This window comes from Procambarus clarkii, chromosome 14 (genome assembly GCF_040958095.1).
Source record: "Procambarus clarkii isolate CNS0578487 chromosome 14, FALCON_Pclarkii_2.0, whole genome shotgun sequence".
Taxonomy (NCBI): domain Eukaryota; kingdom Metazoa; phylum Arthropoda; class Malacostraca; order Decapoda; family Cambaridae; genus Procambarus; species Procambarus clarkii.
In genome coordinates this window covers 23,757,696-23,775,348 of record NC_091163.1, presented here as the reverse complement: position 1 = coordinate 23,775,348, position 17,653 = coordinate 23,757,696, and positions in this window count along the sequence as shown.

Here is a 17,653-nt window from a genome sequence, read left to right as displayed (position 1 = left end):
AGTAAACAACACAGAAATCATCGATAGATACAGCGATAGCAGGCGGCTTGACGTTTGCGAGGCACTACACATCAAGAAGTCAACACCAGCAATCAACAGCCAATTATTGCACAACTATATTCTACCCACCTCAAGACTCCGCTCCAATATAGAAGCATCAAGAAATATGGACCAATAGGCTTTCTACAAACACTTCTATTCAATATCCATTGTTTCGTGTTCTGTCTTGTGTTGATACTTTTAATACCCTATTAATATTCTCTAATGCCACATCATCCTTCCCACCTCACTCAAATGTAATGCCACATCACCCTTCCCACCTCACTCAAATGTAGATATAAAATCAGGGAAACGCAAGTTCTAATCAGTTGTGTATTTGTGAAGTCTTTGAAAATGTAATAAGTTTTACGAAACGCGCCCGTGTCGCGTCAGACTAGAAATAAAAATGAATTTTGGAGAAGTGATTTTTGATTTACCTCCAACAGTGAAGCATAATGTACGAAAGATTGAGAAAATTCGTGTTAGAATTATTAATCTTACTTTTTCGGTCATATTTAATAAAATATGTCTACAGGAAAGACTGCTACCAAAATATACTAATGTTAAAGTGCACGACCCAGCAGCAAGGAATCAAGCCTTCACGATAAAATATCGCCAGGATCTGATTCGTGATCAGATATACAAGGCAGAGAATGAAATCAAAGACAAAAAAACGCAACTACTTCATGCTACAAACGAGTGGAGAAATAGCAACATCGACCATAGTATCCGTACCCGCATTGAACAACACCTCGACATCCTCACAGACCAACATCACCTCAGCACTGAAACAAGGATTATCAAGAAACTAACAACATTATATGGAGGACCTATGGCAATTCCACCACCAAGAGATGGCTTCCTGAACCTTGCAGGAATTAACCTCACTGAGGACCAAGTCACTCTCCTAAATCTGGGCATAAACTGTCATGTTATGTCCAGACCGAGTGAAATGGCCCGGAAAGTGGAGTTGGAAATTCTGTTGGACGACATATTCGACCTCGAGACACAAAAGAAGGTCACTACCAAAGATACCTTACAAGCAGAACTTATTGCAGAAGGAGGAAAGAATCGAGGCAACTACAGAAGCACCATACTGTCCCCCGAGCTTAGAGCGGCAGCTAAAAGCCTTCGTGAGAACAAGGAGATAGTTGTCAGGAGAGGTGACAAGTCGCCAATATATGTCATTCTTAAAAAAGACGAATATCTGGCGAAAATGAACATCATACTCTCTGACCAAACTAAGTTCCAAAGGGTAACGAAGGACACTACAGCCGAATTAAAAGCAAAGGTCAACAAACTGATCGAAACTGTGAACGCCAAGAAATCCGGACTCCACCTGCCAAAGATCATTGGGGAATATAAACCTGGATATGCGTATGGAAATGTCAAGACGCACAAGCCTGGAAACCCACTTCGGCCAATCATTAGCCAGATACCCACACCCACGTACAGATTGGCAAAGCGACTCAACGGCCTGCTGACTCCTTATGTTCCTTGCGCCTTCAGCCTGAAGTCTCCAAAGGAATTTGTGGACTTACTGCGGGGCGCACGGGCCACAGGGATAAGAGCCTCGTTGGACGTAGAATCGCTGTTTACCAACGTACCTGTGGACGAGACAATCGGAATGATAGCCGACAGAGTGTATCGTGATCCAGCCTGTACTCCTCTTGACATGCCAGAAAGTATTCTGAGGAAACTACTCCAAGCTTGTACTAAAGAGGCACCCTTCTTGAGCCCGGATGGGCATATGTATAAGCAAGTAGATGGGGTCACTATGGGTTCTCCCCTAGGTGTCCTGTTTGCAAACTTCTACATGGGTACCATCGAGCAAAAAGTCTTAGTCGACATGAACTTGAAACCGGCCATATACTGCAGGTATGTTGACGACATTTTTACACAGGTACCTGATGTCAGACATCTGCAGGAGCTGAAGGAGGCATTTGAGCAGAGTTCCGTGCTGCGTTTCACTTACGAGACGGAAAAGGATGGGAAGCTGCCTTTTCTAGATGTAACAGTCATGGAAAAGGGCGGAGGTTTCCACACTGCAGTCTACACAAAGGAAACAAACATAGGAATGTGCCTAAATGCCAACAGCGACTGCCCTGACAGGTACAAGAGGAGTGTTGTTAACGCATACGTCGACCGTGCTCTCAGCCACAGCTCAGAATGGAAGCAAGTCGACGAAGAACTCTGTAGGGTAAGGCAGGTTCTAGTCAATATCGGCTTCTCCAATGGTTTCATCGAAGACATCATAAGAAGGAAAGTGAAAAGCCATGCAACCTCCGAAGAGACAACTAACACAACACCTATACCCCCTATTAGACTATTTTACAGGAACTTCTTTTCCACAGCTCATAAAACAGAGGAAAGGGTCCTGAAAGATATTGTTAATAGAAACGTTATCCCTACAGACAAAAATCAGAGGATACAACTGACGATTTACTATAAAACCAGAAAAACGGCCAGCCTACTCATGAGAAACTCTCCAGACACGAAACAGAACGCTTTAAAAGAGACTAACGTCGTCTATGCCTTCAAATGCCCACTTGGGGACTGTAAGCTCCAAAAAACCCAGTATATAGGCAAGACAACAACATCTCTTTCTAGGCGTTTAACGATGCATAAACAACAGGGCTCCATTAAGGAACATATAATCTCTTCCCATAACAAAACCATCGCCAGAGAAATCCTAGTAAACAACACAGAAATCATCGATAGATACAGCGATAGCAGGCGGCTTGACGTTTGCGAGGCACTACACATCAAGAAGTCAACACCAGCAATCAACAGCCAATTATTGCACAACTATATTCTACCCACCTCAAGACTCCGCTCCAATATAGAAGCATCAAGAAATATGGACCAATAGGCTTTCTACAAACACTTCTATTCAATATCCATTGTTTCGTGTTCTGTCTTGTGTTGATACTTTTAATACCCTATTAATATTCTCTAATGCCACATCATCCTTCCCACCTCACTCAAATGTAATGCCACATCACCCTTCCCACCTCACTCAAATGTAGATATAAAATCAGGGAAACGCAAGTTCTAATCAGTTGTGTATTTGTGAAGTCTTTGAAAATGTAATAAGTTTTACGAAACGCGCCCGTGTCGCGTCAGACTAGAAATAAAAATGAATTTTGGAGAAGTGATTTTTGATTTACCTCCAACAGTGAAGCATAATGTACGAAAGATTGAGAAAATTCGTGTTAGAATTATTAATCTTACTTTTTCGGTCATATTTAATAAAATATGTCTACAGGAAAGACTGCTACCAAAATATACTAATATATATATATATATATATATATATATATATATATATATATATATATATACCACCTCTAGCTGGAAGAAGGGGGACCCATAGCCTCGGAGGAAACCACGCATAACGCATTAGAGGGAATGTTTAGATCCCCTCCAATACAGTTTCTGTGTGCTTTTCTCCTACCACCCCCTTCCTTGAATATTTTTTGTGCTTTATTATGCATTTGATGGTTACAAGATATACATGGGTTGATACAAACCCATGTTTGTATATAATATATATATATTATATATATAATATATATATATATATATATATATATATATATATATATATATATATATATATAATATATATATATATATATAATATATATATATATATATAATATATATATATATATATATAATATATATATATATATATATATATATAATATTAATATATATATATATATATATATATATATATATATATATATATATATATATATATATATATATATATATATATATAAAATATATATATATATATATATATATATAAAATATATATATATATATATATATATATACAGAAAATAATATATATATATATATATATATATATATATATATATATATATATATATATATATATATATATATATTATTTTCTGGTTTAGGGCTTCTATCCCTCTAACTATTTTCTTAGCATCAGGGCTTAATTGGAATAGGAGTTCTCTAAAACTCATTTTCGTACTTTTAAGGTGAAGAAAAGAAGTGATTTACTATAGAGTGTATTACACTTATTTGTATAATTTGCACGACGTTTCGAACCTCCATGGTTCATTCTCAAGTGAACAGATCTTACAATACTAGTTGATTTTATACCCGCATTAGGTCAGGTGATAATACAATGAAGGTGAAAAACATGGGGGGGATAAATAAGGGATAAACATAGGGGCTGCAGAAGGCGTATTGGCCCATACGAGGCATCTCCTATCTAAACACAAAGATTAATCCAGTGTAATTGGCCTGTTATGTTGGCCATTGTCTTCTGTGTTGGCATCGATATGTTCTTGTCTTGTCCTTACTCTCATGGTGAGTAGAGTAAATAGTTCCGTGATTTGGGTGTTCATGGTAGGTCGCTCTATTCTTATGTGAATTGCCTCAAGAATTTGTAATCTTCTTGAATCTTGGGTTTTGTCTATTATGCAAGTATTCTTGTTCAACATTTCTCTTGTTAGAGTAATGTCATGGGCTTGTCTCATGTGATTCCTAGGGGCACCAGATTGAAGATGGCATGTCAAACGCCTCGTCAGCTTGGTCGACGTCATACCTATGTACTTACATTGAAGGTTACATCCTTCGTGGGGGCAAGTGTACATGTATACAACGCTTGACTGCTGTAGAGGGTTCTCCGTCGGCTTCGGGCTGTTTTTGATAAGGAGTTCGGAAGTCTTCTTGGTTTTGTAGAATATTATCAGGTTTATGTTTTGGTTAGGAGTAGTGCTTTTTACTCCTTTACGGATTATTTCTTTCATTATTCTTTCCTCTTTTATATGTTCACTGTGCATGGTTGATTTGTAATATAATTTTATTGGGGGTGTTGTGGTTTCTGTTCTAGGTTCTGAATTATACCAACGGTCCAAGTGTCTTCTTATAGCAGCGTTTATTTCCGCGTTGCTATATCCGTTGTTCACCAATACCTGAGTTACTCTTTCAAACTCTCTACTCACGTTGCTCCATTCAGAGCAGTGGGTAAGCGCTCGACGAATATAAGCATTGAGAACACTGGCTTTGTATCTTTGGGGGCACTCACTTCTACCGTTCAGGCATAATCCTATGTTGGTGGGTTTGGTATATACGTTGGTGCTTAAAGAGGTTCCTGTTTTTGTTATTAGTACATCCAAGAATGGCAGACTGTTATTTTCACTATTTTCATGTGTAAATCGGAGTACTGACTCTCTCTCTAGGTGTCTTTTTAGGTCAATTAGTTCATCTGAGTCTTTTACTATTACGAATATGTCATCTACATAACGGCAGTATACAGTTGGTTTTTGTCTGCTACTGAAGACCCTATCTTCGATGGTTCCCATATAAAAATTAGCAAATAAAACTCCTAAGGGGGAGCCCATTGCTACTCCGTCTATTTGTAAATACATGTCTCCTTGTGGACTGATGAAAGGGGCTTCCTTTGTACATGCTTCGAGAAGACTTTTCAAGTGTGGCTCAGGTATGTCTAATTTGGGGGTGCTCTCGTCTCTGTATACTCTGTCCAGTATCATTCCTATGGTTGTGTCGACTGGGACGTTGGTAAAAAGGGATTCAACGTCCAGGGAAGCGATGATTCCATCGGGCTGGGTAGATTTGATCAATTCTAGGAAATCTGCTGATGATTGTAGACTAAACTTACTTGGAGTGTATGGAGTTAGGAGTTCATTGAGTTTCTTTGCCAGGTGATAAGTTGGGGTTGGTATTTGGCTGATTATAGGGCGTAGTGGGTTACCTGGTTTATGCGTCTTAACATTGCCGTAGGCATATCCTAAGCCATAGTCGCCTTGAAGTTTATTGAAATGCACACTACCTTTCTTTGCGTTGATTGCTGTAACTGTGTTGTTTACTTTCCGCTTAAGGTCTTCTACGGGGTTCCTCGTGATTCGTTGAAATTTGGAGTCGTCACTTAGGATGTCGCTAATTTTGTTCATGTATTCATGGGTAGGAATCAATACATATGCTGCTGTTTTGTCGGCTTTTCTTATTGTTACGTCTTTCAGATTTTTTAGTTGTTTCGCTGCTTCTTTGAGTCGTGGGGTTAAGATTGTAGATGAATATGTTCCTCGTTTTTTCCCTGCTTCTGCAAGTAGTTCAGCTTGAAGTGTGTCAGTGGTGATGACTTTTTTGTTGTCTTCTAGCTTATGGATATCGTCCAGAAGCATTTCGATTTCCAGGCGTTTATGATGCATCTTTGGTTTAGATAAGAATTGACAATTTAGACCAAGATTTAAGAGGTCTCGTTGGTCCTGGGTAAGATCATAAGAAGTCAGGTTAAAGTAGCCATCTTTAGGACGAGGGATTTTTAGCTGTCCACCGTTTAGGGATGTTAACTTACGGAGTGTCTTTGTTTCTACAAGAGTTTTATGTTGTTGTTTCAGGTTAAATAGTAGTAGTCTCTTGTAGAAACAAAGACACTCCGTAAGTTAACATCCCTAAACGGTGGACAGCTAAAAATCCCTCGTCCTAAAGATGGCTACTTTAACCTGACTTCTTATGATCTTACCCAGGACCAACGAGACCTCTTAAATCTTGGTCTAAATTGTCAATTCTTATCTAAACCAAAGATGCATCATAAACGCCTGGAAATCGAAATGCTTCTGGACGATATCCATAAGCTAGAAGACAACAAAAAAGTCATCACCACTGACACACTTCAAGCTGAACTACTTGCAGAAGCAGGGAAAAAACGAGGAACATATTCATCTACAATCTTAACCCCACGACTCAAAGAAGCAGCGAAACAACTAAAAAATCTGAAAGACGTAACAATAAGAAAAGCCGACAAAACAGCAGCATATGTATTGATTCCTACCCATGAATACATGAACAAAATTAGCGACATCCTAAGTGACGACTCCAAATTTCAACGAATCACGAGGAACCCCGTAGAAGACCTTAAGCGGAAAGTAAACAAAACAATTACAGCAATCAACGCAAAGAAAGGTAGTGTGCATTTCAATAAACTTCAAGGCGACTATGGCTTAGGATATGCCTACGGCAATGTTAAGACGCATAAACCAGGTAACCCACTACGCCCTATAATCAGCCAAATACCAACCCCAACTTATCACCTGGCAAAGAAACTCAATGAACTCCTAACTCCATACACTCCAAGTAAGTTTAGTCTACAATCATCAGCAGATTTCCTAGAATTGATCAAATCTACCCAGCTCGATGGAATCATCGCTTCCCTGGACGTTGAATCCCTTTTTACCAACGTCCCAGTCGACACAACCATAGGAATGATACTGGACAGAGTATACAGAGACGAGAGCACCCCCAAATTAGACATACCTGAGCCACACTTGAAAAGTCTTCTCGAAGCATGTACAAAGGAAGCCCCTTTCATCAGTCCACAAGGAGACATGTATTTACAAATAGACGGAGTAGCAATGGGCTCCCCCTTAGGAGTTTTATTTGCTAATTTTTATATGGGAACCATCGAAGATAGGGTCTTCAGTAGCAGACAAAAACCAACTGTATACTGCCGTTATGTAGATGACATATTCGTAATAGTAAAAGACTCAGATGAACTAATTGACCTAAAAAGACACCTAGAGAGAGAGTCAGTACTCCGATTTACACATGAAAATAGTGAAAATAACAGTCTGCCATTCTTGGATGTACTAATAACAAAAACAGGAACCTCTTTAAGCACCAACGTATATACCAAACCCACCAACATAGGATTATGCCTGAACGGTAGAAGTGAGTGCCCCCAAAGATACAAAGCCAGTGTTCTCAATGCTTATATTCGTCGAGCGCTTACCCACTGCTCTGAATGGAGCAACGTGAGTAGAGAGTTTGAAAGAGTAACTCAGGTATTGGTGAACAACGGATATAGCAACGCGGAAATAAACGCTGCTATAAGAAGACACTTGGACCGTTGGTATAATTCAGAACCTAGAACAGAAACCACAACACCCCCAATAAAATTATATTACAAATCAACCATGCACAGTGAACATATAAAAGAGGAAAGAATAATGAAAGAAATAATCCGTAAAGGAGTAAAAAGCACTACTCCTAACCAAAACATAAACCTGATAATATTCTACAAAACCAAGAAGACTTCCGAACTCCTTATCAAAAACAGCCCGAAGCCGACGGAGAACCCTCTACAGCAGTCAAGCGTTGTATACATGTACACTTGCCCCCACGAAGGATGTAACCTTCAATGTAAGTACATAGGTATGACGTCGACCAAGCTGACGAGGCGTTTGACATGCCATCTTCAATCTGGTGCCCCTAGGAATCACGTGAGACAAGCCCATGACATTACTCTAACAAGAGAAATGTTGAACAAGAATACTTGCATAATAGACAAAACCCAAGATTCAAGAAGATTACAAATTCTTGAGGCAATTCACATAAGAATAGAGCGACCTACCATGAACACCCAAATCACGGAACTATTTACTCTACTCACCATGAGAGTAAGGACAAGACAAGAACATATCGATGCCAACACAGAAGACAATGGCCAACATAACAGGCCAATTACACTGGATTAATCTTTGTGTTTAGATAGGAGATGCCTCGTATGGGCCAATACGCCTTCTGCAGCCCCTATGTTTATCCCTTATGTATCCCCCCATGTTTTTCACCTTCATTGTATTATCACCTGACCTAATGCGGGTATAAAATCAACTAGTATTGTAAGATCTGTTCACTTGAGAATGAACCATGGAGGTTCGAAACGTCGTGCAAATTATACAAATAAGTGTAATACACTCTACAGTAAATCACTTCTTTTCTTCACCTTAAAAGTACGAAAATGAGTTTTGGAGAACTCCTATTCCAATTAAGCCCTGATGCTAAGAAAATAGTTAGAGGGATAGAAGCCCTAAACCAGAAAATAATAAATACAGAATATGCGGTCATATTCAGTGAAACATGTTTGAAAGAAAACCTGCTGCCAGTATACACCAATATATATATATATATATATATATATATATATATATATATATATATATATATATATATATATATATATATATATATATTATTAAATATGACCGAAAAAGTAAGATTAATAATTCTAACACGAATTTTCTCAATCTTTCGTACATTACGCTTCACTGTTGGAGGTAAATCAAAAATCACTTCTCCAAAATTCATTTTTATTTCTAGTCTGACGCGACACGGGCGCGTTTCGTAAAACTTATTACATTTTCAAAGACTTCACAAATACACAACTGATTAGAACTCAGCAGCAGGCCGACTCAACGGCCTGCTGACTCCTTATGTTCCTTGCGCCTTCAGCCTGAAGTCTCCAAAGGAATTTGTGTACTTACTGCGGGGCGCACGGGCTACAGGGATAAGAGCCTCGTTGGACGTAGAATCGCTGTTTACCAACGTACCTGTGGACGAGACAATCGGAATGATAGCCGACAGAGTGTATCGTGATCCAGCCTGTACTCCTCTTGACATGCCAGAAAGTATTCTGAGGAAACTACTCCAAGCTTGTACTAAAGAGGCACCCTTCTTGAGCCCGGATGGGCACATGTATAAGCAAGTAGATGGGGTCGCCATGGGTTCTCCCCTAGGTGTCCTGTTTGCAAACTTCTACATGGGTACCATCGAGCAAAAAGTCTTAGTCGACATGAACTTGAAACCGGCCATATACTGCAGGTATGTTGACGACATTTTTACACAGGTACCTGATGTCAGACATCTGCAGGAGCTGAAGGAGGCATTTGAGCAGAGTTCCGTGCTGCGTTTCACTTACGAGACGGAAAAGGATGGGAAGCTGCCTTTTCTAGATGTAACAGTCATGGAAAAGGGCGGAGGTTTCCACACTGCAGTCTACACAAAGGAAACAAACGTAGGAATGTGCCTAAATGCCAACAGCGACTGCCCTGACAGGTACAAGAGGAGTGTTGTTAACGCATACGTCGACCGTGCTCTCAGCCACAGCTCAGAATGGAAGCAAGTCGACGAAGAACTCTGTAGGGTAAGGCAGGTCCTAGTCAATAACGGCTTCTCCAATGGTTTCATCGAAGACATCATAAGAAGGAAAGTGAAAAGCCATGCAACCTCCGAAGAGACAACTAACACAACACCTATACCCCCTATTAGACTATTTTACAGGAACTTCTTTTCCACAGCTCATAAAACGGAGGAAAGGGTCCTGAAAGATATTGTTAATAGAAACGTTATCCCTACAGACAAAAATCAGAGGATACAACTGACGATTTACTATAAAACCAGAAAAACGGCCAGCCTACTCATGAGAAACTCTCCAGACACAAAACAGAACGCTTTAAAAGAGACTAACGTCGTCTATGCCTTCAAATGCCCACTTGGGGACTGTAAGCTCCAAAAAACCCAGTATATAGGCAAGACAACAACATCTCTTTCTAGGCGTTTAACGATGCATAAGCAACAGGGCTCCATTAAGGAACATATAATCTCTTCCCATAACCAAACCATCGCCAGAGAAATCCTAGTAAACAACACAGAAATCATCGATAGATACAGCGATAGCAGGCGGCTTGACGTTTGCGAGGCACTACACATCAAGAAGTCAACACCAGCAATCAACAGCCAATTATTGCACAACTATATTCTACCCACCTCAAGACTCCGCTCCAATATAGAAGCATCAAGAAATATGGACCAATAGGCTTTCTACAAACACTTCTATTCAATACCCATTGTTTCTGTTCTGTCTTGTGTTGATACTTTTAATACCCTATTAATATCCCCTAGTGTTCTGTCTTGTGTTAATGCCACATCACCCTTCCCACCTCACTCAAATGTAGATATAAAATCAGGGAAACGCAAGTTCTAATCAGTTGTGTATTTGTGAAGTCTTTGAAAATGTAATAAGTTTTACGAAACGCGCCCGTGTCGCGTCAGACTAGAAATAAAAATGAATTTTGGAGAAGTGATTTTTTATTTACCTCCAACAGTGAAGCGTAATGTACGAAAGATTGAGAAAATTCGTGTTAGAATTATTAATCTTACTTTTTCGGTCATATTTAATAATATATGTCTACAGGAAAGACTGCTACCAAAATATACTAATATATATATATATATATATATATATATATATATATATATATATATATATATATATATATATATATATATATATAGGGGGGTACCACCACTGGTGCAATTATAGGGACCCACAGCCTCAGAGAAGGGAACACAGAGCATTCAGGGAAAAACTTGCCATTTAACTCTGAATACGTAAGAGTGTTTGCTTCTCCTACCACCCCCCTTTTTTATGGTGTACACTTTATTATGCAAGGTTATACAGTTACATATCTGATTTTATACAAAAAATTAACATTAAGAGGACACAAAAAAAAGTTCGCTTTCTATAGGCTGTAGATTTCCTCGAACTCCTCCGACGCCGGGCATGAACCGAGGATGCAGCGAGCATTCACCCTCTGGATCGCGACACTGAGGCGCTGAAAGAGAAAACTTGCTGCTCTAGGGTCTCTTGTGGTGTCAATGAGCTTGGAACCAAGATCCTTAAGAAACCTTCTTGCACTCTCTCCCCATGGGCCTAGGGTCTCAGACCCTATTGGAACGAAGTTGTACCGATGATCTAATTGCCTGTACTTGGCTGACTTGTCTCTTTCTCTGCGTGTCGCCGCAGCTCCTGCTGTGCCGGCAGAGAGGTTGATGTATGTGGTTGCCAGGATACACAAGTATAGTCCCATGCCAACTGTCTGCCACCCTTCCACGGTCGCAGTGCGATTCCGTCTGGTCGGCCGGCAAAGCTAACAGAGTCACGGTTCAGTAGGTTGCGGGGCTCTCTCTCCGCTGGACACTGAGCAGAGGCAAGGCTTCTTTTAATGATGTCATTGACTTCGTCGTGTCTAGTGTGCCAGCCACCAGATTTTCCACAGTGCAGGCCATGCAGTCCATATTCGTCAGCATCTGTCTCGCCGCAAATACACCTATGAACAGTGTGGATAGGGGCAGCAAGACGGAGAGCGATTGCAATACGGAGCTCCTGCGGATCAAGACGTGTGCCTGTCGCAGACATAGGGACTGCCAAAAGGAAGTCCCCTGCATGGGGAGCCTGCACAGCTATGAGGCGTGCACGATCACATGGGGTTGTTGCTGCCTCCAGCAAAGCTGTGGCTTCTTTGTCGACAATGGGGCTGTCCCAACTGGATTGTTTCTTGGCTTTCGGCATGGCTGGTCTGAGTGCTGGGTCTGCCATGGCACCCCATTTCGTGTCGCATTCCGTGTAGTGGGGGTCCTGTATCCCCGCTACATCACTCAGGGTGTCAGGTAGAGTTTCCGTAACCAGGTCATCTGATGCTGAGGAGATGTATATATATATATATATATATATATATATATATATATATATATATATATATATATATATATATATATATATATATATATATTGGTAGCAGTCTTTCCTGTAGACATATATTATTAAATATGACCGAAAAAGTAAGATCATTAATTCTAACACAAATTTTCTCAATGTTTCTTATATTCTTTTTCACTGTTGATAGTAACTGAAAAATCAATTCTCCAAAATTCATTTTTATTTCTAATCTGGCGCGACACTTGAACGCGTTTCGTAAAACTTATTACATTTTCAAAGACTTTAGTTTACACACACAACTATAACTGAACAGAGTTTAAAACAGCTTCGATTTTTTATACCTGCATTTGGGTGAGGTGATATGTTACAACAGTTTTGGATGAGATGAAAACAAACTTTCAACACAAGACAGAACACGAAACAATGGGTATAATATTTTGTAAGTTAAAGGGAAGAATGGAAGTAACTGCAAAGGGCCTAATGGCCCATATTTCTTGATGCTTCTATATTGGTTCGGAGTCTTGACGTGGGTAGAATATAGTTGTGCATTAATTGGCTGTTGATTGCTGGTGTCAACTTCTTAATGTGTAGTGCCTCGCAGATATCTAGCCGCCTGCTATCACTGTATCTATCGATGATTTCCGTGTTTTTTGTTAAGACTTCTCTGGTGATGGTCTGGTTGTGGGAAGAGATTATATGTTCCCTAATGGAGCCCTGTTGCTTATGCATCGTTAATCGCCTGGAAAGAGATGTTGTTGTCTTGCCTTTATACTGAATTCTTTGAGGCTTACAGTCCCCAAGTGGGCATTTGAAGGCATAGACGACATTGGTCTCTTTTAAAGCGTTCTGCTTTGTGTCTGGAGAGTTTCTCATGAGTAGGTTGGCAGTTTTCTTGGTTTTATAGTAGATCGTCAATTGTATCTTCTGATTTTTGTCTGTAGGGATAACGTTTCTATTAACCGTATCTTTCAGGACCCTTTCCTCCGTTTTATGAGCTGTGGAAAAGAAGTTCCTGTAAAATAGTCTAATAGGGAGTACAGGTGTGGTGTTAGTTGTCTCTTCAGAGGTTGCATGGCGTTTCACCTTCCTTCTTATGATGTCTTCAACGAAACCATTGGAGAAGCAGTTGTTGACTAGGACCTGCCTTACCCTACAGAGTTCTTCATCGACTTGCTTCCATTCTGAGCTGTGGCTGAGAGCACGGTCGACATAAGCGTTAACGACACTCCTCTTGTACCTGTCTGGGCAGTCACTGTTGGCATTGAGGCACATTCCTATGTTTGTTTCCTTAGTGTAGACTGCAGTGTGGAAACCTCCGCTCCTTTCCATGACTGTTACATCTAGAAAGGGCAGCTTCCCATCCTTCTCCATCTCGTAAGTGAAACGCAACACAGAATTCCGCTCAAATGCCTCCTTCAGCTCCTGCAGATGTCTGACATCAGGTACCTGTGTAAAAATGCCGTCAACATACCTGCAGTATATGGCCGGTTTCAAGTTCATGTCGACTAAGACCTTTTGTTCGATGGTACCCATGTAGAAGTTCGCAAACAGGACACCTAGGGGAGAACCCATGGCGACCCCATCTACTTGCTTATACATGTGCCCATCCGGGCTCAAGAAGGGTGCCTCGTCATAGTGGATTTGTAATAGAGTTTTATGTGAGGGATGTTATGCCATTAGACATGTCAAAGGTCCAGGGTGACTACAACCTAGAATACATTTACGGTAATAATGTCAAGACCCACAAGCCTGGGTAGCCCTCCACGACCCATCATCAACCAGATCCCCACACCCACGTATAATCTAGCTAAACTACCTAACACTATACTGACTCCGTATGAATAGCTTGAGCTACCTCATTCCTTTGTGTGTATTTGACCTCAATAAACTGATTTCAGTTTCAACTCCATATGTACCAAATATGTACAGCTTGAAATCAGTCGACGACCACTTAGATATAGTGCTTCTCCAAAGTTAGACATTCTAGAGTCTGTCCTCCGTAATTATCTGGAGATTTGCACCAATATGACCCCATTCATAACCTTTTGGCAAGACATGTACACGGAGATAGACGGATTTCAGTCATGGGTAGTAGCCAGGGGCCAGATTCACGAAAGCACTTACGAACGTATACATCTTTCCTCAATCTTTGGCGGCTTTGGTTACATTTATTAAACATTTTACAAGCATGAAAACTTCCCAATCAACTGTTGTTATTGTTATAAACAGCCTCCTGGTGCTTCGGAGCTCATTAACTGTTTAATAATTGGAAACAAAGCCGGCAAAGATTGAGAAAAGATGTACAGGTTCGTAAGGGCTTGCTTGCATAAGTGCTTTCGTGAATCTGGCTCCAGGGGTTTTAGATATTTAATACAATAAAAATTAATTATTTTATATTCTTACAAAGCCACTAACACCCAGAGCATTTCTTATAATGTTTCCATTATTTCTGAGTTGGCCCAGAAATTTATTCCCCTAAATAAATAAACAATATCATCATTATGATTGACTATGTAGCGAGTAGATTATCCTAATAATATACTCGCTCCAAATGCATTGTTAATATTCCTGTCAACCTTTGGAGATGAATGAGGTGAGGCGTTGCCCGGGCAACACGGTGAGGTGTTGCCCGAGCATATAATATATGCCCGAGCATATTGGTCGTTGCCCGACCAATGCCAGTACTTAAAATAACTCTTTCAGTGCCTGAGCCTAACCTAACTTAATCTAACTTTGTCTAAGATGCTGTCTCTGCCTTACCATTTACCTAATGTTCTCTCATTCATATAATTTCCTAAATAATCCATCAAGTCTCCATGCACTTATGCAAGCATCTACCTCAGTTTCATTGTAAAATTTTACTCTTAAATCTAATCTTACCCTATTCCATTTAAATTGTAAATTTAATTGTATTTGATCTATGTCATTTATTAAAATCAATTATTGATCTCATTTTGTTCTTGTAATTAAGTTCATTCTAATTATAGGTTAAAACTAAGCTAATTAAAATTTATTATCTTTAAGATTATTTTACTTTACAATGATCATTTATCAAATTTTTTTTATATATTCATCTTGACAGTCTCCTGATTTTTTTGTTCTCTCCACCAAACTTGTGTATCCTCCATGGCTATCTAGTGACCTTTATTCTACCTCTAATTGTTTCAATTCTTTTGTTTACTTGCATTTATTGTTGTGTTTTGCCATAATTATTCTCTAATTTTAACAGACTCAATACTTTGTAAGCTTTTATTGTATTGTTATATTATTATATTGTTGTGTTTTGCTATAATAACTTTCTATTTTACAGCAGATTTAGTTTTCATCTGTTCCTGAAATTGCTTATCTTATTGTATCGTGACATTATCTTATCTATATGCTTACTGATATTGATCCAGATCGAAATCTTCTGTCCCATATCCACACAAATCAGCACATTGATCATCATTATTGCAGGTATTACACAGCAAATCTTGCAAAAAAACAAACTCCTAAATAGCACCTGCTTATCAGTTTACAACCAAAATGTTAGGTCACTTGGTAAACATTTTGATGATATAAATGCACTTCTTACAGCACTAGGTACTAAATTATCTTTCATCATTCTAACAGAAACTTGGCTAAGTAATGACTATACCCAACTCTACAATTTAGCTGGTTATAAAGCCATTCATAACTGCAGGCCTAATAAAAATGGTGGCGGTACAGCAATATATTACAAAGATACCTTCACTTGCAATAGTGTCATTAGTGATAGAGACGACTATTGTGAATATACATTTGCCAAGTTCTCCAGTAAATCCCTTAAATCTTCCCTGACTATCGGTGCCATTTATAGATTTCCTAATACCAACATAGGTTTATTCTCTGACAATGTAAGGAATCTTATCATAAATAACAATCTCAACAAAAATCACATCATTCTGGGAGGTGATTTCAATATTGACCTGGGTCTTCAAAACAACCCTCAAGTTGACTATTTCCGTAACAGCATGCACTCCTGTATGCTAATCCCCACAATCACCAAGCCCACCCGAGTCACTCAAACATCTGCCACTACCCTGGATCACCTATGGACTAATATAACAGCTCCCCTTACATCTGGGGTAATTTATGACAGAACAACTGACCACTATCCTACTTTCCTCATAGCAAACATTGACACATCACCACCAGAAACCAAAAAACTTTCATTCAGGCTACATAGTGAATCAGCTTTAGGCAATCTCTCTAATGCACTCCACAATATTAACTGGGAATCTGAATTTAATAATTCACAGGATATAAACTCATCAACTAACCTCTTTCTCTCCAAAACTCTAAGCCTCTACAACACTCACTGTCCCCTCCTTACCAAACAAGTAACTGATAAAAGAAAAAATAACCCGTGGCTCACAAGTGGCATAATTAAATCAATCAACAAAAAACATGAATACGAAAAGAAATTTAGGAGTGGCCTAGTTTCAATGGAAGTAGTTAAAAGGTACTCATCAGTGCTTACCAGTATCATAAGAAAAGCAAAACTTTCATATTATGAGACTAGATTCAAAGAAGCAAAAGGCAACATGAAAAGCACATGGAATACCATTTCTAACATCCTGGGAACAAAACAACACTCCCACAACCAGATAACACTCTCTAAGGATGGCCTTACACTGTCATCTGACTTAGAAATGGCGAATGAATTTAATAGCTTCTTTTCATCGATTGGTGCTAACCTTGCAAGTAAAATCCCACAGACTCAGACACATATCTCTCGGGCAGCTATCCAAACTCTCTTCTCCTCTCACCAGTCAGCCCGTCAGATGTTGTGTCCATCATACACTCACTAAAAACCAAAGCTGGGAACATCAGTGAAATCCCATCCATTGTATACAAGACCGCCTCCCATGCCCTTGCGCCACCTATAGCTCTGCTGTTCAACAAATCCCTTGAGTGTCATACCTTCCCTGATATCCTTAAAAAAGCAAGAGTAACACCAGTTCATAAAGGAGGTAATCCGTCAGACATAAACAACTATAGACCAATATCGAACCTACCCATACTATCAAAAATATTTGAAAAAATTATCTACAAACAGCTCTACTCCTATCTCGTAAAATTCGACATTCTTAGCCCCTGTCAGTTTGGATTCCGCTCTCAAAAGAGTACCAATGATGCAATTATTAGTCTCCTTGATATAATTTACTGAGCTCTTGACAAAAATGAGTTTCCAATTGGACTCTTCATTGACCTGAGAAAGGCCTTTGATACTGTTAATCACGATTA